Source organism: Nuphar pumila, chromosome 1 (assembly GCF_984573655.1).
Source record: "Nuphar pumila chromosome 1, dmNupPumi1.hap1.1, whole genome shotgun sequence".
Taxonomy (NCBI): domain Eukaryota; kingdom Viridiplantae; phylum Streptophyta; class Magnoliopsida; order Nymphaeales; family Nymphaeaceae; genus Nuphar; species Nuphar pumila.
Genome location: NC_143249.1, coordinates 133,083,814 through 133,109,588, shown reverse-complemented (window position 1 = coordinate 133,109,588; position 25,775 = coordinate 133,083,814).

The following is a 25,775-nucleotide window of genomic DNA, read 5'->3' as shown; positions in this document are numbered from 1 at the left end:
TGAGCTGCATTTGAATCAAATCTTCTACTGGGATCTGAAACTTGGGTTTGTTCACCGATTCAGGCTCTTCAACAACTTTCTTTGACTGATATATAAGATTTTGGAAAAATGCATGTTGTTCTTCCATTGAATCTGCCGAATCTGTGTCTTTAGAAGTGTTATCATGCTGAACTTTCGTTCTGCCAATTCTGACATGCTTTTTCACAGGCTTTCTTTTGACTTTGTTTTTGGAAAACACTTTCCTTGGTTCTGTCCCAGCTTGTTCTTCTATCATTTTCGCCATTATTTTTTGAAACAGGTTGTACATGGCTGAATCGATATCATCTTCCACTTTTTGGTTGTCCCCTAGATGATCTGGGGGAATTCATTTCTTCTACGCTATTGTCACTATGTTGCGGTAGAACGGTTTTCTTTCTAGTCCTTGTCTGCACCATGTCACAATGCCAATGTTTTCTGCAGGATAAAAGAATGGTTAGTCCACAAAAGAAGATTAAGGGTGAAGAATTGTAGATTTAGTTGATAATTCAGAAAGATTATCTCATTACCATGGATTGGATCATCACAAGAATTGTGACCATTGCGTTATTATTTTAATAATAACTAAAAATTTGCATTATTACCTAGGCAAGGTCATCAACCATAATAAAGACATTGAGGAAGAATGGAGAAGTGCAAAGATTGATTTGATATTTGACAAGATTACCTCATTACCAGGGATGAGGTCATCACAAGAATTGTGACTATTTGTCGCTAAGAAGCAAACAACAGACAGACTTATTATCCAAACGAAGTTGTTAATTTTTTGAAAAAGACATTGAGAGATTATCAAAAAGATGAGAAAAGAAATTTTATTGATGATAATTCAAAGAAAAAGAGAAGGTGGACAGACAGTTTTCCACCACTCTTGATAATCAGAGGATACATTGGGTCCCAGAAATATGGAAAGAGTAACAAAAGAATCCCAAGTGTATTTGGATGCATGGTATGCTTCAGACCACTGATCTAACCATAAATCAAATTCTAGCATAATTCCTCTCGAAAAATGAGTGTTGACATGAGTTTGCCGCTGTGAAAACTGTCTGATGTACCTTTCTGGCTGGTAATTGACATAGAAGAATGGACCGAGTAGTTTGTAGCACTTGCTACATGCATAAGTGTAACGAGAAACTGATTTTTGCCTGTTGAAGAAGTCCCAAACGATCTCATCTTGATGTAAACTTTTCATCAAAGCTCGATACTGGGGGGTCGACTGTTGTGTTTTACCATTGAACCTGAATGAACGGGCTTTGGATGGTACATATTGCAGGAACCATGACTGCAGAGCATAAATGCATCCTTCTACCAAGATAGTTTCACCAAGGGCAAAACGAGTCAAACCACGGTAGAGGAAGGCTAGGGCGGCCATAGAAATTTAGAGACAGTGAGTCTGCTGACTTCCCCATCTTCGTAGAAGTTGGATAACTCGGATATTAACAAAATTCTGGCCATCTTGAAAGAAAGTTAACTCTACTGTGCATAGGACCATGGTGCGCTGAATCCTTTACTTGGCTGCTCCCGATAGGGTGTTGGATGAACTTTTGTAGTGGTATTTTTAAAACATTATTTTCAATAAAATCATTTGGAAAATCATCAACCAAAAATAATAAAAACTGACTTTCCACGAATGTGGCAAGTACGGGTCGAATCCTCAGGGAACGGAACACATTCATAATTATCTCTAAAAATTGCAATTTATTAATATCAACAAAATTTACAACTAAGTTAACAGTATAATTCTAATTGAATTATAAACTAAAAATGAAAATGAACTAAAACAGGTTGCTAAGTCTTCTCCGGATTGCCAGGGGTATTTTTATCTTTTCACCATAAGTGTATTTGTACTCGCATTTTGAATACACATGTTGATCTGTATCTAACTTATTAACCTAAAACAACAAAAATAAAAAGTCAGTATGTAATCAATAATTAATTTTAATTACAACTAAAACTATTTATGAAATTCATTACTCAGTCTAAATCATAATTAAGCTAAAAATTAAAATATAATGCTGGGATCATTGAAAAAAAAATTCTCTTGGTTCCCTCTTTTTCCTTCTCTTTGCCTTTCTAGCCTCTATTCTCTTTTTGAAGGGGAATAAAAGATAGAAAAGAAGAGAGAAGAGAAGAGAAACGAAAGAGAGAGGAACTCTTTTGCAAAGGTCTCACTTGACCTTAATTTTGAAAAATATTTTAAAATTACTCACCTCCGTTTTTTAAAATTTGTGGGAAAAATGGAGAGACAAGATTCGCTCGTCGATACGAGGTTCGATCGTTCCTGGCGCCTTTACCAGGGGTAATTGAACCAAGGATCGAATTTTATGCCTTTTGCTTTGCCTAAATATTGTCTAAGAATTTATTCTAAGTCTAGATGCACAAAGAATCATGCTTGTGCAATGCAAATGCAGAGATATATGCTTTTGAAAAAAAAGATTTTAGAACTTTGATTTTCCCAAGTGATTTTGAAATACATTTGAAGATACTTTAAGAAATGATTCAAAGGGTTGAAATTGGTTTGAAAAAGTTAGATTTTGAATCTAACTCAAAACTTGAACAATGGATCTGGAAGAAGAGACTTTGAAATTCTAAGTCTTGGAATAATTAGAGTTTGGGAAATAAATCTTGGATGAAGAGAAAAGGAGAATTGGAATTTAGATTTTTTTTGAAGTAAGAATGAAATTTCAAAGTCAAGATGAACTTTGAATTTGGATCGATTTTCAAGAATCGATTTTGAAAAGGGATCTTTGGTTTTGAGTTTTGAATTTAGAACTCGAAATAGGAATTTTTGATTTTGGAAATTGAACTTAGACTTGGAGAAAGTAAATTTTAAAATAGAGTTGTAATTGGAATCCGGATTTGAAAATCAATGTGAGATTTGGACATGGAATTGAGTTTGGAAATCAAATTGGAAAATGGGATTGGATTTGAAAATCTGAATCCAAGATGGAATTGGATTTGAAATCTGGAGTCCTAGATGGAATGGGATTTCAAATCTGGAATCCTAGATGGAATTGGATCCAAAATCCAAGATAGAATTGGATTTTAAATCTGAAATTCGATACGAAATTGGATTTGAAGTCTGAAGTCCTAGATGGAATGAGATTTGAAATCTGGAATCCTAGACGGAATTGGATCCAAAATCTGAAATCGAAGATGGAATTGGATCTTACAATTTGGAATCCAAGATGAGATTGGATTTGAAAATCTGAATCCAAGGTGGAATTGGGTTCTAAATCTAGAATCCAAGATGGAATTGGATTTCAAAAATCCAAATGGGACTTTGAAGATGGATCTGGATTTTGGAAATCCAGATTGAATTTGAAAATGGGCTTAAGTTTAGGGAAAATTAAATTTTGAGATTCAGAATCAATCTCAAAACTTTGATTTTGGATAAATGAATTGAATTGAGAATCAAAATTCAATCTTTAGATAGAACTTTGGAGATTTTGAAAAATGAAGAATAAACTTGATTTTAAACTTGAATTCTGAAATCAGGAGATGAATCTGAAAATTTTAAAGTTTAAATTGAACTTTGAAATACAATCTGGGATATTGAATTGAATTTAAAATTGAATCCTGAAAATGGAATTTGGAATTTCAAAGTTGAATTGAACTTTGAAATTTGATTTGAATTGGAAATTGAATTTTGAATATAGAGATGAATTTGAAATTTCAAAGTTAAATTGAACTTTGAAATTGGAATATTTGAATTTTGAAAAATAAGATAGAATTGAGAATAGGAAGATGAATTTGAATTTATAAATAAGAATTGAAGATTGATCTGAAAAATGAGAAGATATTTGAAGAATTATCTCAAAATCACTTGGATTTTTTAAGAGAATTTGAAATAATATGATGTAATTCTATCCTAAATGATGAATGAATAAAAGAATTTTGAAAATTGAATATTGAAAAGCATATTTCATTCTTTAAGTGAATTGAAATAAGATTGAAAATATAATACATTTCTGACTATGGTCATAAAATGTATTATAAGATAATATATATTTAAATTCAGATGAAGAATAAAACACATTTTGGTGCCATAGAGTTTGAAATGAAATTAACTCTCAATATATCCTGACTATGGCCATTGATATATATTTTAAGTTAATTTCAAGTTAAACTCTGATAAAGGAGAAATATTTAGAAAAATATGATGATTTTTGGAAGAGATCCAATGTGAATCCAATGTTATTCCATAAAAGATGAAAACCCTAAGTTTTGTTCGCATTTTGACTATGGCCATAAATGTGAATCATCAACTTAGGATTTATTCACCTTTTATTAGAATGGTACACGTGCCATTCGTATTCCCATTCATGATTTTTTGAAAGAAAAGAGAAAATGATAAGAAACAAGTATTTCTAGAAAACATGCATGCTCATACATTCTAATCTAAGACTGGAAATGTAAAATTCTCATTGTAATTTGGATATTACAAGTTTTTGAATTGAAATTTAGATTACAAGAATCCCTAATTTAGGAAGAAAAAGTAGCATTTTCCATGCATTTCCTGCAAAAAGTGAGTTAGTACCAAAATATAACATGTAAAGGGGAAATTAATACTGAAATGATCATGCCTATTCTAAATGGGTAATGCATATGTAATATTTGAATGTTATGCATATTCTATTGAAGATAGGTATGTGAGAATTCCTATGTAATGCATTAGATATCATGCTTATGCCATGGAGAATATATTTATAAGCACACTTGTAAGATGGAGATATAGGGGAAACATGGATCTACTGAATATTGGACTGGATTTTGCATATACATGAACTAGAGTCATAACAGAAATTCAGTAAGACAAAGTGCATATGCTACTAAAGCCATGAATGATGTACAAATGATTATGCATAGGTTCCTGAATCGTTAGTGATAAAAATGTGATATACGTTGTAGTTTGCAGCGGGGGGGGGGGTGTGAATGTGCAACAAGGTACCCAAGTGGAGCTGGACAGTAAATGGACTGATAAGGCATGCTGGGAAGTGAAATAAGTGGACAGTAGATGTGTGAAACACAAAGGGGGTATATGTTGTTAATGACATGAGGAGGGTAGGGTGAAAGATGCTAAGTGTGGTAGGGCTACAGTAAGTGGGATGGTGATATAAAGGCTGTGATAGGTGCTGTAATGAACAAGTAAGGATGTACAGGTGTTATGTAGTAGGGGGAAAGAATATGAGTTGAAGGTAATAGGTGCAACGATGGGGGAGGTAACATGCAGGAAAAGGGGCAGATGATGCTAAGAAAATGCAACAAATGATGTTGTGAAAAGAGCCAACAAAGTATAGTGGGTATTGTGTGATGGCTAAAGTGGTGGGGAGTTGAGAATGACAGATGCATGTATGTATTGAATGCAGAAACTATGGATATAAAGTAAATATGATGGGTGAGTAGCAGGTGGTGGATAGCAAAGATGGTAAATGTTGTGAAAGTAGTAGCAGCACGGTATGATGTATGATTCTAACAGTTAATTGTGAGGGTGTGGCTATGCAAGTGGAGTGATAGCAGATATATGGTGTAGTGTTGGAGATTTGAAGTGTTGTCAAGGGGTGCAGTGATGTGAATAGTGTTGTTTGCAAGTGATTTATGGCCATGACAATAGAGTGATATGGAGGTATTTAGCAAGTGTATGATGATGTGATGAGAAATGAGGCTGGGATGACAGATGAAGTGGAAGGATTGCAGCTCATACTATGTCGTTGAACCAAACGACTCAGCTATATTATTTCAGCTTGTTAGCTTTAAAAAAAAAAAAAACTTCAAGTGACATATCTTCTGAATTGCACCGGCTAAGTGATGTGATTTCTCAGTGAATAAACATACATAGAATAAATCATCTCTTAGTGAATCATGATAAACATAGATATAATGTGTGATTCCCAATAGCATGCAAATGAATAAGCAATTCTGCAGAACCCAGGAAATTCTGTTTCAAGAGAGAAAGCACCTTGAATTCTACTAGCATACTTATTAATGTTACTTCTGCCCTGTGAATGCCAAATCACAACTGCTTGTCATGGTCGGCATACCGTATCATGGCCACACTCCATCCTTCCAGTACATAATGATTTGAAGGTGTTTTGCCATACACCATCATCACGTAGATTATATGTGATTTAACGATAGAGTCAATAGGATTTCATGGTCTTTCCCACCATTTCAATGATATCATCTTGGTGGTTCTGATGTATTCAGAAAACCTTCTAAATCAATGTGAGAGACATCTGCATAATGACTATTGACAACCTAGAAATAACAGTTTGAACGAGCAATCGAGACACAGATGGTAAGGTAACACAATAGCATGGATATTTAACAGGGAATGCGCAACAACAAATGCAAAACAACAAATGGTATGGATGCCAACAATACACGAATGAGGGTTTGTGGGATCTATTTACAGCATAGAGATTTAATCTAAGTAAAAAAAAAAATCTATCTCAAACTGCAAATCTGCTGAATCAAAAATCCTAGATGTGAAAGAAAATGCAGTTCATTGTTGTATATATTAACAAATGCTCAATATCATAAGCAATCCATACAAGTATATAACAGAATCAGACTCTGCCTTGAAGGCAGTATAGATGTACAGGGGATGGACCGGACCCAATGCTGATAAAAATAAAATAAAAGTAGAAGGGTAAAAGTAAATGATGCGATAAAACCAGTAAGCAGGATGAGATAGGTGATGCTAACTCGCAGAAGGTTCATCATAGGAATGAACACCAAGCAGGTAATGAGGCATTATAAAAGAAATAAATGTCAATATATAAACATCCTGAAGATGAAATCAAACTGGGGCCGATAGTCTATCACAGTACTGCAATAAACAAATCAGAGCAGAAAATAGAAGAAATCATTAAATCGACAAATCACCATGCTTTTTAGAAAATGCATAGAATACAGGAAGAGTTTTAATACTTTTCTGTTTTAGTTGATTACAAGAATTGAATGCAGGAGCTAAACAACTTATACAAGAAGTATGGGGAAATATGCAGAATGAATGGTACCAAAGAAAATGAATAAATCATGCTGACAGAGATAGGGGATTTCCATGGCCTAATTTGCTATTAGCTTCTAAATTATTCACAACGATCCTAATTTGATTTTTTCAATCAATGTTTGTTATAAATTCAGCTTTGTCCACAGCGGGGGTCTAGCAGGGCTATACTTGTGGGCCATTAACACATGAATTTCCAACAGTTTTTTTTTCTATAACCACGAAGTTTCTTAACAGACTTCACTGTGATACAGGTAATACATGATGTTGCTGTAACCAAGTCAAACCAAAAGGTTATGTAAAACGGGAGATGGAGACAGAAATTATCATGGAAAATATTCATAGAATGCTTCCCTGTTATGTGATAAGTATGAAGGCTTCCTACGGTAGATTGCAATTTGGAGGCAAGCAGACCCGATAGAACAGGGATCTAACGAAGAGAATGATCTTGATGCTGAATTGAATTCAATGCATACGCAATACTAAACTGAGTGAAGGGCAACTAACTTGATATAAAAGGATCGATCAGATGAAATGCATTGCAGAAAAGGGAAAAAAATTAAATCAAAATCAAATGACAATCAAACGAAAATAAGAAATCAGAATAAAAGAAAAAGAAAATCAAAATGGAAGAGGGAAATTAATATAATACAAGATGTACACTGGAATGTGGTGTAAATGAAGTAGTAAAATGTGAAGAAAAAATAGAGAAAATAAGATATTCGAACGGGATCGTTCCTTTGCTATTGCACGAGAGAGGGGTCGATGTTGCTATAAGCAACCCAACACCCTCGAGAGTGCATTAATGGGGGAAAAAATAGAAAATCAAGAGTAAAGAAGAGAAAGTAAAGGGGAAAGAGTAAAATGAATACGGAGATAAAAGCAAAATCTAGATGAATCGGCGATACCATTGCGAGGCATCGTCGATCATCAACACGTAAGGAAAGAGATTCAACAAAAATCGAAAATATGCATAAATAAACACTAGAAATCAAAATGCAGATTAAGAATTACATGTAAAAAAAATGAAAATAGAAGAAATCAGATTCTAAATATGCGTTAAAATTCAAAGAAATCCATGAAAAAAAGGGTTTCTTACCTTGGTTTTGCAGGGTTTTTGAAGGAAGGAGGAGAGGAATGGCGCTCTGTTGCGGGGCTTCCTTCAGAACCAAAATGAAGAAGAAGAGGGAATGGCGAAGAGGAAGAGGAGAAGAGGATTAGAGCTGATGGTGAGGGGAAGACGGATCTGAGAGAGTGAAGAGTCGAGAGGGGCGGTGAACAACCGATGATCCTCCCCTCCTCTCGATGCCTGCTAATATAGAAAGGAGAAGAAGGATCGAGAAGAGGGGCGATCGAAGGGTGGTTGAAGGAAGAGGCGGGAGAAGCCGTGATCGCCCTTCGTTCCCCTGCGATGGTTTTTCAAAGAAAAGCCGTTGCAAATTTTGCAACAGGGGTCCTTCTATTTTTTAGAAATTTTCAAAATGACGATCATTTTCAAAAAGGTTTTTCTAATAGGGGTTTTAACAAAGACAATTTTCAAAAGAAGGGTTTCTAAAACCTTTCTTTCGTATTTTTTTTTTCTGTTTTGATTTTTTTTGTTCTTTTTCTATGTATTTTCGATTTTTTTTCTGTTTTTGAAGTAAAAACTCTGAAAACTAAAGGATTTTAAACTAATTTTGCAAAATTCAAAAATATTTACAAAAGAAGGGTTTTTTTGAGAATTCGGGTTAAACTTTGGGAATTTCTTCAGAAAACAGGTTTAGATCTGGATTTTGAGGAAATATTTGAGTTTTTGGACCTCGAATCAAGAAATATAGGACAGTGGATCCACAGGGATACCAGATGGATGGTCTGAGCCATTTAGAAATCATCTTTGGATTTTTTATAAATTCGATTTAAAAATTGGATAACAGGGCTCAGAATTGGGTTTTGACACTGGATTCAGATTCAAAATCGAGTCATATATAGAAAATGGATTATGATTTCTGTGAATCCGAGAAATAACTTGAATTTAGATCAAAATTGACTCAATTACTCAAAAAATGGTCAGGGGCAAAAAGGGAATTTTTACAAAATTTTTAAAAATTTGGGGTGTTCACAAATGCAAAATCAAATTAACTAACTAATAAAATTAGTTCTAATTAAGCTAACTACTGTTAATATACTAACATTATGTAGAAAAACAATAAAAACTATCGAAAATAAATTAACTAGCTAAATGATTGTTTCGCCCTTGTTATAGTGCAAAATGGATTTCTGATAGGTTTTAGAAAACAGTAAGTTTGAAGGGCCAAACTAAGTCTGATTTTAAATATTTTTATTTTGTTATCTTTCTGACAGATTCACGAATCTGTCAGACTTTACGGATTTGGAAAACTCATCCGGAAATTCCAGATATAAGCATTTCAAGTTCGTAGAAAATCTGGAAATCATTTGTCCTGAAATTAAAAAATGCAAAAAAACTGATTTTGCAAAACGCTTAAAAATCAGACCAAATCAACTCGAAATGAGCAGATTTTTGGTCTACTGACAATGGACACACATAGAAAGAGAATAGAACAAGAATTTTGGAACAACTTAGAAAATTTGAACATAAAACAATGAGTGGAAGTCGGTGCAAAAATCTGGTTTTTACTTCAGTGTACTATTCATTTGTCAAAATCCAATTTGTGCACTACATATTTAATACACATGCAATACAGTCATTAGCAGACCTAAGACTAACTAACTAATAGAAAATAAAATTAATTATACTAAGAAAATAAAATCTAAAATAGCTACCTACATTACTTGTGAGAAATACAAATTAATGCAAGAATAAAATGCTAGAATGCATGCAAATGTTAAGCTAAGTTAAACTAACCTACAATTAAGAGTTAAAACATTTAACTAATGAAATCAACTAATCCAATATAACTGAATTAATATGAACTAACTAATTAATTAACTAAAAACACAAAAAATAAATCTAAAGAAACTTTTAAATTAAAGTTAAATACTAACTTAAATCTCCTAGGGTTATTGACATAACTAGGGTTAGTTACCTAACCAGGGTTAGTCAAGGAGACGGTTTAGAATTAGTCTTAGACTTAGGTTCACGCCACCCTAGATGGACCTAACTAGAGTTACTCACTAACTAGCAAAGGTTAAATCTTCCTAATTAAATCCCCTACAGGATAGTCAAACAATACCTAAAATAGTTAATGTAAATATACAAGCTCTATACTATTGCTAAGCAATTAATTACAAGAAGGCAAACATGAAAAGTGGCGAATTTGGATTTAAGTGGACCCCATGCATTCTTGCCTTAAGGTGAGACTTGTATTTCAAAACCAAAACTCGTCAAGACTTGTGGTCCCACAAGGCTGTGACTTGCTTTCTAAAAATTTGATCCATCTATTTAGCAAATAAAATCTTTCTAAAATCCAACCTTTGGCACTTAAGTAAGGTGATTCCAACTTGGAGTCACTTTACTTAAATGGATCAAAGGTAAACTATACTAGGCTGGGTTTTTGAAAAAGAGTCAAGCTTTCTAAAATTAAAACCCACGAATTTTAGAAAGCAATGAATGCTCAAAATCGCCATTTTTATACCTAGCCACAAATGCCCTTCATGCAATTTCGAAAATCCTAGAAAGCTATTAAACTAAACTAACTACTTATATACTAACATAATCAATATCTAGATGGAATGCAAGGTTACAATTGGAATGTACTGAAATTCATGAATCCTTGCCAAAAACATAAGATTGAAAAGTCAAATTCGTTGGATAAGACATGATTTTCCAAAAATCAAATACATTGAATCTGGTTATCACCCATACATTTCCTAATTCAACCTAAGATCTAAGCTGCTGCAATGGTTTCCTTCCACTGTGAGGAAGATGACAGCCATTAAAGCACCTTAAAAATGATTTACAAAAACTAAGAAAAATTAATTTTTAACAATTAAAACAAACCAATAAAAATCTAATTTAATCTAGACTGACCCCACGACTGAACATAACTCTAACTGATAACTTAACCTCTATGACCTGCTGCTAACTACAAAGAAAAATCAGACATTACAATTTATCAAAACACCAAAATCGGCTAAGCTAGACTTAGCGGATTTTCACTATTTAGCCTAAACACAACATATAAAACCGACTTGACACCTAATTAAATTAAAACTCAACCTAAACATGCAGATAACAGTGGGTTACAAACATGACCTTAACAGCACACAATGTAACATAAATTATTTCACGAAAAATCACCCAAATCGGCTAGACAAGATCTAGCCGATTTTTTTGCAAATGATAAAAATTGAAATCTAAAATGGATTACAATTTAAATGCACATGACTAGATCAAAATGTTGAGATGAACACTAAATGCAGACAATGGTTTTGTTGTCAAACAAACAGAAAATAAGAAAGGGGTTTGAGGTTGAGAAGACGGGACTCATGGTGGACTTGAATTACCTAAAAGAGAGGGGGAGAAGAGAACCTATCTCAAGGGAGATCCGACGAGGGTGGAGGTGAGATATAGCAGTCAGTTGGAGTTGAAGAATATGCCCACGCATTCCTTGATGGTCTGGTATGTCTCCTTTCATTGTTGCACTCATTGGAGAACCGAATGGAAGGAGAGGGTGAAGAAGAGAAAGAAGGCCATACAGAGGAAGAGATGGCCAACCCCGTGGTGTAGACAGCACACCATCAAGTCCAAGCTCCACCATTAATCTGCAACACCTACAAGAGAAATACATCAGCCATCTAAAGAATAAACAAGACAAAAAGTAGAGGGTTAGGGAAGAAACACGCCATAGGCATGTGAAGTAGAGGAGGAAGAGGGAAGAGAAGAGTGGGGAAGGGCGATTTTCCAAGTCCAAAAAATGCCAGCACTAAAAAATTAAACTATTTATACTAGTAGTTAGTCCTAATTTTAAAAACTACCTAATTCTAAAGTTAGCTTTCAACTAAATGCCAAACTACATGTTAATCACAACTAGGTATCAAAACAAGTTAGCAAGAGGTGTTTTTTTGGAAAAATCTTTATTTATACACTTCAAATCACATGGGTTTGGGTAAAAATAAGGTTTGGATCCAATCCAAGATCCGAAATTGAGCTTCTAGATTGGATCTGGATCCGCTCTGCATTGAAAATTGATCTAAAAGTCAAAAAATGCGATATTTTCATCAATTTAACTCTGATTTGATTGAAAATCGAACCACAACCTCTTTATATCTAAATGCATCCATTCATGGGTTCCAAACCATTAAAAACATGTAAAAATGCATGAATATTGACTAAGAATGATGTGCATTTCATGGATCATCAGGTGTTAACTTCTTCGTACGTCCCATACTGACATTAAAGCTCGAACAAGTTAATAAATTGACTTCCATCTACCTTAATGAGTGGGCAAGATCTACATCTGGTCGCTTTATCCAAATCATCGTGAACATCCAATCCTTTGACATTAATGAAAAATTGCTACTCTACGAGATCCTCAGGCTGACCAGCTGGTTTCGGCAGTCCTATAACATCATTGAACTCGTTCGTAAGCAAAGACATTTCTCCCTATGGAAACAAAAATATGCAGGTACAAGGATTTCATTATTCTGTCAGGGCTTGAATCAGGTTTTTATTGACGGTCTGCTTGCCAACTGTCGATGCCAGCTCCAATCCACAGTCGTCCAAATGGTCTGGAAACATACGTGAGAAGTTGATGAATCAAGAATAATACCAATGACAGAAGAAGGGACAGGTGTGAATGACCCAACGATCTGTAAATCCCCGCCTTATCTCATGTGAGATATGGTCTTTGGGAAAGATAGTATCAAGTGAACTGGACGCCATTTGAATAATACTGAAGAAGAAAATAATAAGGATCAGAATGATAAAATGTAGGACTTTGAAGAAAATAGAAGGTAGATTTGAAGAAAATCGAGATCCAGAAAGGGAGAAGAAGAGATACACTTGGAGTTTTGGAAAATGAAGGAGATTTTTTGAAAGAAATACCCAGGGTTTGAGAAAAAGTATTCAGAAAAAAGATAAGAAAATACAAAAAGTATGCAAGCATCACATAATCAAAGTTGTACAAACAAGGATTCGCAAAAAACACTCCCTAAAAGCTGACTCTAAATGCACAAGTTTTGAAATGGTTGTAGGACCCTGATCCTAAATCTAAGGTTTAGATCATCTGAATCCACTCAAGATATGCTGATATACAGAAGCCGAAGCTCAAAGTACGTGGCATAGAAATATCTCTGGTTCTAAGGTAATGGTTTTTCCAACATCTTTGAGCGCCTGTCGATATACTTTGGACTCGGGCCCTTAGTACGTGGCAGGGGGTTGTTAGCCCAAATAAGTGTCTCAGTTGTGAAGCTTTTTCCTGAACTACGGTTCATGGAGAAAGCCCAGCAACGTGAAGACCGGGACAATATAGGTAGGGGATGTTTTTAGAAATATGATCAACACGCAAAAAATCAGATGTCTCTAATGCAAAGTCCTAAAGAGATAGAATTTTGAAAATCATAAAGAAGCATAGACTTGCATACATTGTTTGCATTCAATCCCTAGATTGAGGAGAGTTGTATTAGACCTAAGTCTAAGTGAACATGAATAAATGTCCTCAATTTGGTCCTACCAAACCATACTTAAGCTTATATGCATCATGTCAACTGGGACAGAGTCTAGGCTCCTAAGTTTGCCATAAATGAACCTGACATTTATGGAATAATGACTTAGACAAAATTTAAATAAGGAAAAGGCATTAATTTGATCAGACGATGACGAGTCCCATCACAGTCGCCAAATATGTGATCGTTGCAAAAAAATTCCTTTTCTTTTTAGGGAAAGAGAAAACTCTTGCAAGTTCCACTTGACTTTTTGAAAAGATTTTGAAATATTACTCGCCTCCGTTTTTAGAAAATGCAGGAAAATGGGGAGACGAGGCTTGCTCGTCGGTACAAGGTTCAATTGTTCTTGACACCTTTATCAGGGGTAATTGAACCAAGGATTGAATTTATGCCTTTAACTTGCCTAAATTTGTCTAAGAAATTATTCTAAGTCCCAAATGCACAGAGAATCATGCTTGTGCTATGATTTTGAACTTGAAAAATATCTATGCTTTGAAAAGGTTTCACAAATCTGATTTTTTCAAGTGATTTTGAAATGGTTTTGAAAATATCCTTTAGGAAATGGAAAATTTTTGAACTTGAATTGGAAAATCGAAATTGAGTTTGAATTGAAAATTTGAAGTTGGATTTTATTTGAATTGAAAACTTGAAGTTCAATTGAATTTAAGTTTGAAAATTGAATTTGATTTTGAAATGAAATTCGAAGTTGAATTTTGAATTGAAAATGACAATAAAATCGAAAGTTTTGAAATTAAATTCAAAGTCAAGTTTCGAAATTTGAAATCTGATTGATTGAAAATCAAATTTGGAGTTGATTTTTGAATTGAGAATTGAACTTAGAAATCAAATTGTGCAATTTGAATTTGGAATTTAAAATTAAAATTGAAAATCAGAATTTAGAATTGAAATTACAAATTAAAATTGAACTTTGAATTTAAAATTGAGGAATTTGAAATATGAAATTGAAAATGTATTTGAATTTTGAAAATTATTTTGAAAAATTAAAATTGAAATTGAAATTTTGGAAATGAAATTGGAATTTAGAATTGGAAATTCAAATGAAATTCGAATTTTAATTTGGAATAAAAATTGAGAATTGAAATAAAATTCAAAATTGAGAATTAAAGTTTGAAAATGGAGAATTTTGAAATTGATATTTGAATTTGGAATGAAAATAAAACTTGAAATTTGGAATTTAAATAAAATAGAAAATTGAAATTGAAATGAAATTCAAAGTTAAAATTTGAATTTCAAAAATAGAAAGTTTGAAATTGAAATTGAAATAAAAATCAAAATTTGGAATAGAAAATTTAATTTAATACTTGAGATTGAAATGAAATTCAAAGTTGAAATTTGAAATTCAAAAATGGAAAGTTAGAATTAAAAATAAAAATAAAAAATTGGAATTTGAAAATAAATATTTGAAATAGGATTTGACATTGAATGAAATCAAAAATCAAATATGAAAAATAACTTTGAATTTCATAATGGAAATCGAAAATGACTTTAAAAAATTATCTTTAAAAATCATTTCAAAAATCACTTAGAATTTTGAAAATGACTTGAAATAATTTGGAAAAAAATGATGCAATTCTATCTTTAAATGATAAATATGCTATTTTCTTGAAAAATCATTTGAATTTTAGGGAGAATTTTATACTTTATAAAATTAAAACAAGATTAATTTCTATATATTCATGACTAGGGCCACAAATATACTTTAAATTAATCTTTATTTAAAATTCTAATAAAGGAAAAGAAAGAAAAGATTTTTTGCTTTTATAGAATTAAAACAAGATTAATTTTTACTATATTCATGACTAGAGCCACAAATACATTTTGAATTAATCTTTTTTCTAATTCAAATAAAGGAAGAAAAGAGAAATATTTATGAAAGAGATGATGATTTTCTAAAATAACCTAAAAGTGTAGGTCAAATTTTTATTTAATAAAGAATAATAACTCTAAGTATTATTCGTATTCTGACTAGAGCTAAACATACAAATTTTACTTAGTTTTATTTATCCTTTATTAAATAGTGCACATGTCAATTGTGTTTTTCATAGTGAGTTTAAAAATAAAGAAAAAAATAAAATGCAACAAAATTATAGAATTAATGTATATGCTCATTCATTCTAAACTAAGCATAAAATAAAAACTCTCATTAATGGAATTATTACAACCATTGAATTAATTATAATAATTAAAAAAAAGGAAAAAAAACAAAATCCTGCAAAATGAGCAAACATGTTAGAAATGTAGGCATTTATGGATTTTCTTCAATTATTGAGAAATTGAAGAAAATCCAAAGTTAGCCTTTTATGCCCCCAAAAAAAAGAAAAAATCAAAATAAAATGCAAATGATGCATGCCTTTGTAAAAGAATTTTTAAAATACGTTTTGGAGCTTTAAATTTTTGAAATTGGGGTTTAAAACATATAAATCCATTTTAAAACTTGAATTGAAAATGAATTTAGCCTTTAAATTGAGGTTTTAATGAAAATACATTGAAAATTATTGAAATAAGAAGCCAATAAACCCCAAAATTTGTTTAAAATGAAGTTAAGGCATCCTAATTTGATAAAAGATATTTTCAATTAATGAAATACACGAATTGTATTTGAGAATTGAATTTAAAATTGTTAAAATGCCTAATTTAACTTCATTTTAACAAGATAATGTCTTTTACAAAGCTTGTTTTGAAAAATGCAATGAATGAATGATCAAATGACCATAAAAATTTATAAAATATAATATGGATACATTAGACTTAAAATAGAAGAAAATCATTTTTACACGTTTTGAAAATGAGTTTTCATTAGAGAGGACACATCTAAAAAAGTTGAGATGAAATTTAAGAAATGCTTAATAAAGCAAAATGATAAGGTTCTAATTTTTTATCAGAATCAGATATGAAAACTTTATAGAAATTGTTGAAAAATTACAGAGATAAACTAGACATTTTAATAAAAAAATTTCAATTTACAGATCTAAAAAATGATCTCTCATTGGGGAGACTCAATCTAAACAATTTAGGTCAAGACCTGTGAAAAAACAGTGAAAGAAAATTTGATAAGGTTTAGGTTTTTTATCTTAATGATAGATGAAAAGTTGATTAAAGTTTATAAAAATTAGCATTCATAAATTAGACATTATAAGAAAGAAACTCCTGGTTACAGATTTGGCGAATGATCTCCCATTAGGGAGATATCATTGCAACAATTTGGTCTTGGGTCTGAGCAACGCCTGGGATTGCAAACAGATAAGGTTTCAACTTAAAATGCAAAATAAATAAAAATACTATATAGAAATGAATGAATATTTACAAAGATCAAATCGACATTCAGATAAAGAAAGACCCTTTTACAGATCTAAAAAATGATCTCCCATTACAGAGATATGACTCTAATAAAATGGGCTAAAAATCAAACCATAAAAGTGACACAGCATTGTGATTTTTAACCAAAATTGGGTATTAAAACACCATAAAAATTGATGAAAATTGGCATGAAGAAACTAGATTTAATGCTGGAGACATCCCTTTTTATATATTTGAAAGATCATCTCTGGTTACGGAGAAATCACTCCAACAACTTGATCTAATTTTAGAAAAAAAAACTGGATGACCTAAAATAATAGGATTCGAATCTCGATTTTTTTGATGGAACAAACCAACTCAAAATGATCGTATTTTTGGTGGAGATCCCGAAAACATATGCATGAAGATGAAAAAAATAATTAGATCAAAATAACATCTAATTATATGCAAATTGATATGATAAAAAATGAACTAGAATTGAAAATATCATCTAAACTTGATTGAGTAGAGTAGCATCTCATTAATGAATTGATCCAAAGATCAAACATGAGATCTATCATTTCAAATCATGGAAGATGATGAAAATGATGCAAAAATGGAATTAAAACATCTAAAAATCAAATTGAAAGCATTGGGGCATAAATTGAAATTGATTTAGCCCATTGAATATGAGATTTGATCTATTGAAGATCAAATTTCAATTTTAAATGGCTAGAATGAAAATGCAGAAAGTAAATATCAAATTTAATGAATCAAAAGCATAAAATAGAAATTAACATAGAACTAAGATAGATCTATATTTCTATGTTTTGAAATTAGCAAGAAATTGAGAAAATATCTAGTTCACAAAAAATGAAAATTGCAAAAGAAAAAGAAAGAAAAAAACTCAAAAGAGGGAAGAAGGAGGCTAACCTTGGGTTGAAGAGGGCTTGAATCTTCCTAAAAAATGGCATCAACTTCAAGAAGGAAGGAAGGATAGAGAGAAGAGAAAAGAAGAGAAAGAAAGAATTCTTTGATTCTCTCAATTTCTCAAAATTTTAACTTATGAAGGAGAGACACAAGGGGTCTATTTATAGCTTGAAATGGGGGCATTTTGGGCATCAATATTTAAGATATTTTCTCAAAGCTGACGCCAACCCCATGTGGGTATTTCCTCTTTTTGAAAATCGGCAAAAAAGGCAATTTGTTAAAAAATGCACATGTGGCACCCCTTTTGCAAGTGGGTGCTTATGTGGGTCTTTTTCAAAAATTCTCAAATGGGTAAAAGGGGTAGTTTGGCAAATTTTTGACACATGGCATCACCTTGCAATTGATGCCCATGTGTATTTTTTTAAAAGTAAAAGGGTTTTTAAAAGTGGATTTTAAAAACAACTTTGGTTTGTTTTTTGAAAATGCCAAGTGGTGCCCCTTCTTTGAAAATGCATTTTTTATTTTTTTTTATTTAAAATCAAAATGAAAAGTGAAATAAAATATAAAAAATAAAAAGGAGAATTTGGAAATAATCGGATTCAAAAATCCAATTTTGATTTTCAAAAATCCCAATTGGGTTAAAACCGGATCCAGATTGAATTTCACGATTTTTTGCAAAAATATTGAATTTGTGTTTGAAATTCAAAGATTATTTTGAAATTGGGATAAAAATTGGATTTTGAATTTGAAATCCCCAAATTAATTTTGAATAAAAATTGGATTTTGACTTTGAATTTGAAATCCGCAAATCGATTTTGAATAAAAAATGGATTTTGACTTTGAATTTGAAATCCCCAAATTGATTTTGAATAAAAATTGGATTTTGACTTTGAATTTGAAATCCCCAAATTGATTTTGAATAAAAATTGGACCTCAGGGATTTTGTAATCCTCAAATTGGATTTTGAAATAAACAAATTTATCACTCATACATTTCCTAATTTAACCTAAGGTCTGAGCTACTGCAATGGTTGCCTTCCACTGTGAGGAAGACGACAGCCATTAAAGCACCTTAAAAACGATTTACAAAAACTAAGAAAAATTAATTTTTAACAATTAAAACAAACCAATAAAAATCTAATTTAATCTAGACTGACCCCATGACTGAACATAACTCTAACTGATAACTTAACCTCTATGACCTGCTGCTAACTACAAAGAAAAATCAGACATTACAATTTATCAAAACACCAAAATCGGCTAAGCTAGACTTAGCGGATTTTCACTATTTAGCCTAAACACAACATATAAAACTGGCCTGACACCTAAATTAAATTAAAACTTGACTTAAACATGCAGATGACAGTGGGTTACAGACATGACTTTAACAGCACACAATGTAACAGAAATTACTTCACAAAAAATCACCCAAATCGGCTAGACAAGATCTAGCCGATTTTTTTGCAATTGATAAAAATTGAAATCTAAAATGGATTACAATTTAAATGCACATGACTCAATCTAAATGCTGAGATGAACACTAAATGCAGATAGTGATTTTGCTCTCAAACAAACAGAAAATAAGAAAGGGGTTTGAGGTTGAGAAGACGAGACTCATGGTGGACTCGAATTACCTAAAAGAGAGGAGAGAAGAGAACCTACCTCAAGGGAGATCTAACGAGGGTGGAGGTGAGATAGAGCGGTCAATTAGAGTTGAAGAATACACCCACACGTTCCTTGATGGTCTGGTATGTCTCCTTTCACTGTTGCACCCATTGGAGAACCGAATGGAAGAAGGAGAGGGTAAATAAGAGAAAGAAGGTCGTAGGGGGAAGAGACGGCCAACCCCGTGGTGTAGACCACACAACATCGAAGCCAAGCTCCACCATTGATCTACAGCACCTACAAGAGAAATACATCGGCCATCTAAAAAATAAACAAGACAAAAAGTAGAGGGTTTGGGAAGAAACACGCCATAGGGGTGTGAAGTAGAGGAGGAAGAGGGAAGAGAAGAGAGGGTGAAGGGTGATTTTCCAAGTCCAAAAAATGTCGAGCACTAAAAAATTAAACTATTTATACTAGTAGTTAGTCCTAATTCTAAAGTTAGCTTTCAACTAAATGCCAAACTACATGTTAATCATAACTCGGTACCAAAATAAGTTAGCAAGAGGTGGTTTTTTGGAAAAATCTTTATTTATACACTTAAAATCTCGTGGGTTTGGCTAAAAATAAGGTTTGGATCCAATCCAAGATCTGAAATTGAGCTCCTTGAATGGATCTGGATCTGCTCTGCATTAAAAACTGATCTAAAACCCTGAAAATGTGATATTTTCCTCAATTTAACTCCGATTTGATTGAAATTCGAACTGCAGCCTCTTTATATCTAAATACATCTATTCATGGGTTCTAAACCATTAAAACATGTAAAAATGCATGAATATTGACTAAGAATGATGTGCATTTCATGCATCATTAGGTGTTGACTTCTTCGTACGTTCCATACTGACAATAAAGCTCGAACAAGTTAATAAACTGACTTCCATCTGCCTCATTGAGTAGGCAAGATCTACGTCTAGTCGCTTTAGCCAAATCATCATAAACATCCAATCCTTTGACATTAATCATAAATTGCTGCTCTAGGAGATCCTCAGACTGACCAGCTGGTTTCGGCAGTCCCATAACATTGTTGAACTAGTCCATGAGCAAAGTTATTTCTCCCCATGGAAACCAAAATATGCAGGTACAAGAATTTCATCATTCTGCCAAGGCTTGAATCAGGTTTTCATTGACGGTCTGCTTGCCAACTGCTGATGCCAGCTCCAATCCACAGTGGTCCAAATGGTCTGGAAACATACGTGAGAAGTTGGTGAATCAAGAATAATACCAATGACAGAAGAAGGGACAGGTGTGAATTACCCGACAATCTGGAAATCCCTGCCTTATCTCATGTGAGATATGGTCTTTGGGAAAGATAGTATCGAGTGAACTGGACGCCATTTGAATAATACTGAAGAAGAAAATAATAAGGAACAGAATAATAAAATGCAGGACTTTGAAGAAAATAGAAGGTAGATTTGAAGAAAATCGAGATTCAGAAAGGGAGAAGAAGAGATACACCTCGAGTTTTGGAAAACGAAGGAGATTTTTTGAAAGAAATACCCAGGGTTTGAGAAAAATTATTCAGAAAAAGGTAAGAAAATATTAGAAGTATGCAAGCATCACAGAATCAAAGTTGTACAAACAAGGATGTGCAAATAGCACTCCCTAAAAGCTGACTCTAAATGCATAAGTTTTGAATTGGTTGTAGGACCCTGATCCTAAATCTAAGGTTTAGATCATTTGAATTCAGTCAAGATATACCGATATACAGAAGCCGAAGCTCAAAGTATGTGGCATAGAAATATCTCTAGTTCTAAGGTAATGTTTTTCCCAACATCCTTGAGCACCTACCGATATACTTTGGACTAGGGTCCTTAGTACGTAGCAGGGGGTTGTTAGCCCAAATAAGTGTCCCAGTTGTGAGGCTTTTTCCCTAACTATGGTTCATGGAGAATGCCCAGCAACGTGAAGACCATGACAATATAGGTAGGAGATGTTTTTAGAAATATGATCAACATGCAGAAAATCAGATGTCTCTAATGCAAAATCCTAAAGAGATAGAATTTAGAAAATCATAAAGAAGCATAAACTTGCATACATTGTTTGCATTCTATCCCTAGATTTAGGAGAGTTGTATTAGACCTAAGTCTAAGTAAACATGAATAAATCTCCTCAATTTGGTCCTACCAAACCATACTTAAGCCTATATGCATCATGTCAGTTGGGTCAGAGTCTAGGCTCCTAAGTTTGCAAGAAATGAAGTTGATGGAATAATGACTTAGACAAAATTTAAACAAGGCAGAGGCATTAATTTGATCAGACGACGATGAGTCCCATCACAGTCGCCAAATCTGTGAGAATTGCAAAAAAAATCCTTTTCTTTTTAGGGAAAGAGAAAACTCTCGTAAGGTCCACTTGACTTTTTGAAAAGATTTTGAAATATTACTCGCCTCTGTTTTTAGAAAATATGGGAAAATGAGGAGATGGGGCTCGCTTGTCGATACAAGGTTCAACCATTCCTGGTGCCTTTACCAGGAGTAATTGAACCAAGGATTAAATTTATGCCTTTAACTTGCCTAAATTTGCCTAAGAAATTATTCTAAGTCCTAAATGCGTAGAGAATCATACTTGTACTATGATTTTGAACTTGAAAGATATGTATGCTTTGAAAAGGTTTCACACATCCGACTTTTTCAAGTGATTTTGAAATGGTTTTGAAAATATCCTTTAGGAAATGAAAGAATTTTGAACTTGAATTGGAAAATTGAAATTGAGTTTGAATTGAACATTTGAAGTTGGATTTGATTTGAATTGAAAACTTGAAGTTGAATTGAATTTAAGTTTGAAAATTGAATTTGATTTTGAAATGGAATTCAAAGTTGAATTTTGAATTGAAAATGACAAAATAAAATTGAAAGTTTTGAAATTGAATTCAAAGTCAAGTTTCAAAATTTGAAATCTGAATTGATTGAAAATCAAATTTGGAGTTGATTTTTGAATTAAGAATTGAACTTAGAAATCGAATTATAAAATTTGAATTTGGAATTTAAAATTAAGGAATTTGAAATCTGAAAGTGAAAATGTAATTGAATTTTAAAAATTAATTTGAAAATTAAAAATTGAAATTGAATTTTTGGAAATGAAATCGGAATTTAGAATTGGAAATTCAAATGAAATTCAAATTTTATTTTGGAATAAAAATCAAAAATTGAAATAAAATTCAAAATTAAGAATTAAAGTTTGAAAATGGAGAATTTTGAAATTTATATTTGAAATTGAAATGAAATTCAAAGTTGAAATTTGAATTTCAAAAATAGAAAGTTTGAAATTGAAATTGAAATTGAAATTGAAATAAAAATCGAAATTTGGAATAGAAAATTGAATTTAATACTTGAGATTGAAATGAAATTCACAATTAAAATTTGAAATTCAAAAATGGAAAGTTAGAATTAAAAATAAAAAACAAAAATTGGAATTTGAAAATAAATATTTGAAGTAGGATTTGACATTGAATGAAATCAAAAATCAAAATTGAAAAATAACTTTGAATTTGATAATGGAAATCGAAAATGACTTTGAAAATTTATCTTTAAAACTCATTTTGAAAATCACTTAGAATTTTGAAAATGACTTAAAATAATTTGGAAAAAAAATGATGCAATTCTATCTTTAAATGATGAATATGCCATTTCCTTGAAAAATGATTTAAATTTTAGGGAGAATTTTATAATTTATAAAATTAAAACAAGATTAATTTCTATATATTCATGACTAGGGCCAAAAATATACTTTAAATTAATCTTTATTTAAAATTATAATAAAGAAAAAGAAAGAAAAGATTTTGTGCCTTTATAGAATTAAAACAAGATTAATTTTTAATATATTCATGACAGGGGCCACGAATACATTTTGAATTAATCTTTTTTCTAATTCAAATAACGGAAGAAAAGAAAATTATTTATGAAAGAGATGATGATTTTCTAAAATAACATAAAAGTGTAGGTCAAATTTTTGTTTAATAAAGAATAATAACTCTAAGTATTATTCGTATTCTGACTAGAGCCAAAAATACAAATTTTACTTAGTTTTAATTATCATTTATTAAATGGTGCACGTGTCATTCGTGTTTTTCATAGTGAGTTTAAAAATAAAGAAAAAAAGAAAATGCAACAAAATTATGAAATTAATGTATATGCTCATTCATTCTAAACGAAGCATAAAATAAAAATTCTCATTAATGGAATTATTACAACCTTTTAATTAATTATAATAATTAAAAAAGAAAAAAGAAAATCCTGCAAAATGAGCAAAAAAGTTAGAAATGTAGGTATTTATGGATTTTCTTCAATTATTGAGAAATTGAAGAAAATTCAAAGTTAGCCTTTTATGCCCAAAAAAAAGGAAAAATCAAAATAAAATGCAAATGATGCATGTCCTTTGCAAAAGCATTTTTTAAATATGTTTTTGGAGCTTTAAATTTTCAAAATTGGGGTTTGAAACATATAAATTCATTTTAAAACTTGAATTCAAAATGAATTTAACCTTTAAATTGAGGTTTTAATGAAAATACATTGAAAATGATTGAAATAGGAAGCAAATAAACTCCAAAATTTATTTAAAATGAAGTTAAGGCATCCTAATTTGATAAAAGATATTTTCAATTCATGAAATACATGAATTGTATTTGAGAATTGAATTTAAAATTGTTAAAATGCTTAATTTAACTTCATTTTAACAAGATAATGCATTTTACAAAGCTTGTTTTGAGAAATGCAATGGATGAATAATCAAATGACCATAGAAATTTATGAAATTTAATATAAATAAACTAGACTTAAAATGAAAGAAAATCGTTTTTAAAAATTTTAAAAATGAGTTTTCATTAAAGATGACACATCTAAACAAGTTGAGATGAAATTTAAGAAATGCTTACAGAGGCAAAATGATAGGGTTCCAATTTTTTATCAGAATCAGATATGAAAAATTTATAGAAATTTCTGAAAATATACAAAGATAAACTAGACATTCTAATAAGAAATTTTCAATTTACAGATCTAAAAAATAATTTCTCATTGGGGAGATTCAATCTAAACAATTCGGGTCAAAAGCTCTAAAAAAACTGTGAAAGAAAATCGATAAATTTCAGGTTTTTTATCTAAATGACAGATGAAAAGTTGATGAAAGTTTATAAAAATTGGCATGAATAAACTAGACATTATAAGGAATAAACTCATTTCTACAAATTTGGAAAATTGTCTTCCATTAGGGAGATATCATCGCAGCAAGTTGGTCTTGGGTCTGAGCAACGCCTGAGATTACAAACAGATAGTGTCTCAACTTAAAATGCAAAATAAATAAAAACACTATATAGAAATGAATGAACATTTACAGAGATCAAATTGACATTCAGATAAAGAAAGTCCTTTTTACAGATCTAAAAAATGATCTCCCATTAGGGAGATATGACTCTAATAAAATGGGCTAAAAATCAAACCATAAAAGTGACACTGTATAACAGGGTTGTGGTTTTTAACCAAAAACGGGTAATAAAACACCATAAAAATTAATGAAAATTAACATGAAGAAGATAGATTTAATTTTGGAGACATTCTTTTTTATATATTTGAAATATCATCTCTGGTTTGGGATAAATCACTCCAACAAGTTGATCTAATTTCAGAAAAAATCCGGATGACCTAAAATGATAGGATCCAAATCTCAATTTTTTTGAGAGAACAAACCAACTCAGAATGATCTGATTTTTGGTGGAGATCCCGAAAACATATGCATAAAGATGCAGTAAAACAATCAGATCAAAATAACATCTAATTATATACGAATTGATATGATAAAAAATGAACCACAATTGAAAATAGCATCTAAACTTGATTGAGTAGAGTAGCATCTCATTAATGAATTGATCCAAAGATCAAACATGAGATCTATCATTTCAAATCATGGAAGATGATGAAAATGATGCAAAAATTAAATTAAAACATATAAAAATCAAATTGAAAGCATTAAGGCATAAATTGAAATTGATTTAGCTCATTAAATATGAGATTTGATCTATTGAAGATCAAATCTCAATTCTAAATGGCTAGAATGAAAATGCTGAAAGTAAATATCAAATTTAATGAATAAAAAACATAAAATAAAAATTATCATGGAACTAAGATAGATGTACATTTCTATCTTTTGAAATTAGCAAGAAATTGAGAAAAGATCTGGTCTACAAAAAACAAAAATTGCAAAAGAAAAAGAAAGGAAAAAAATCAAAA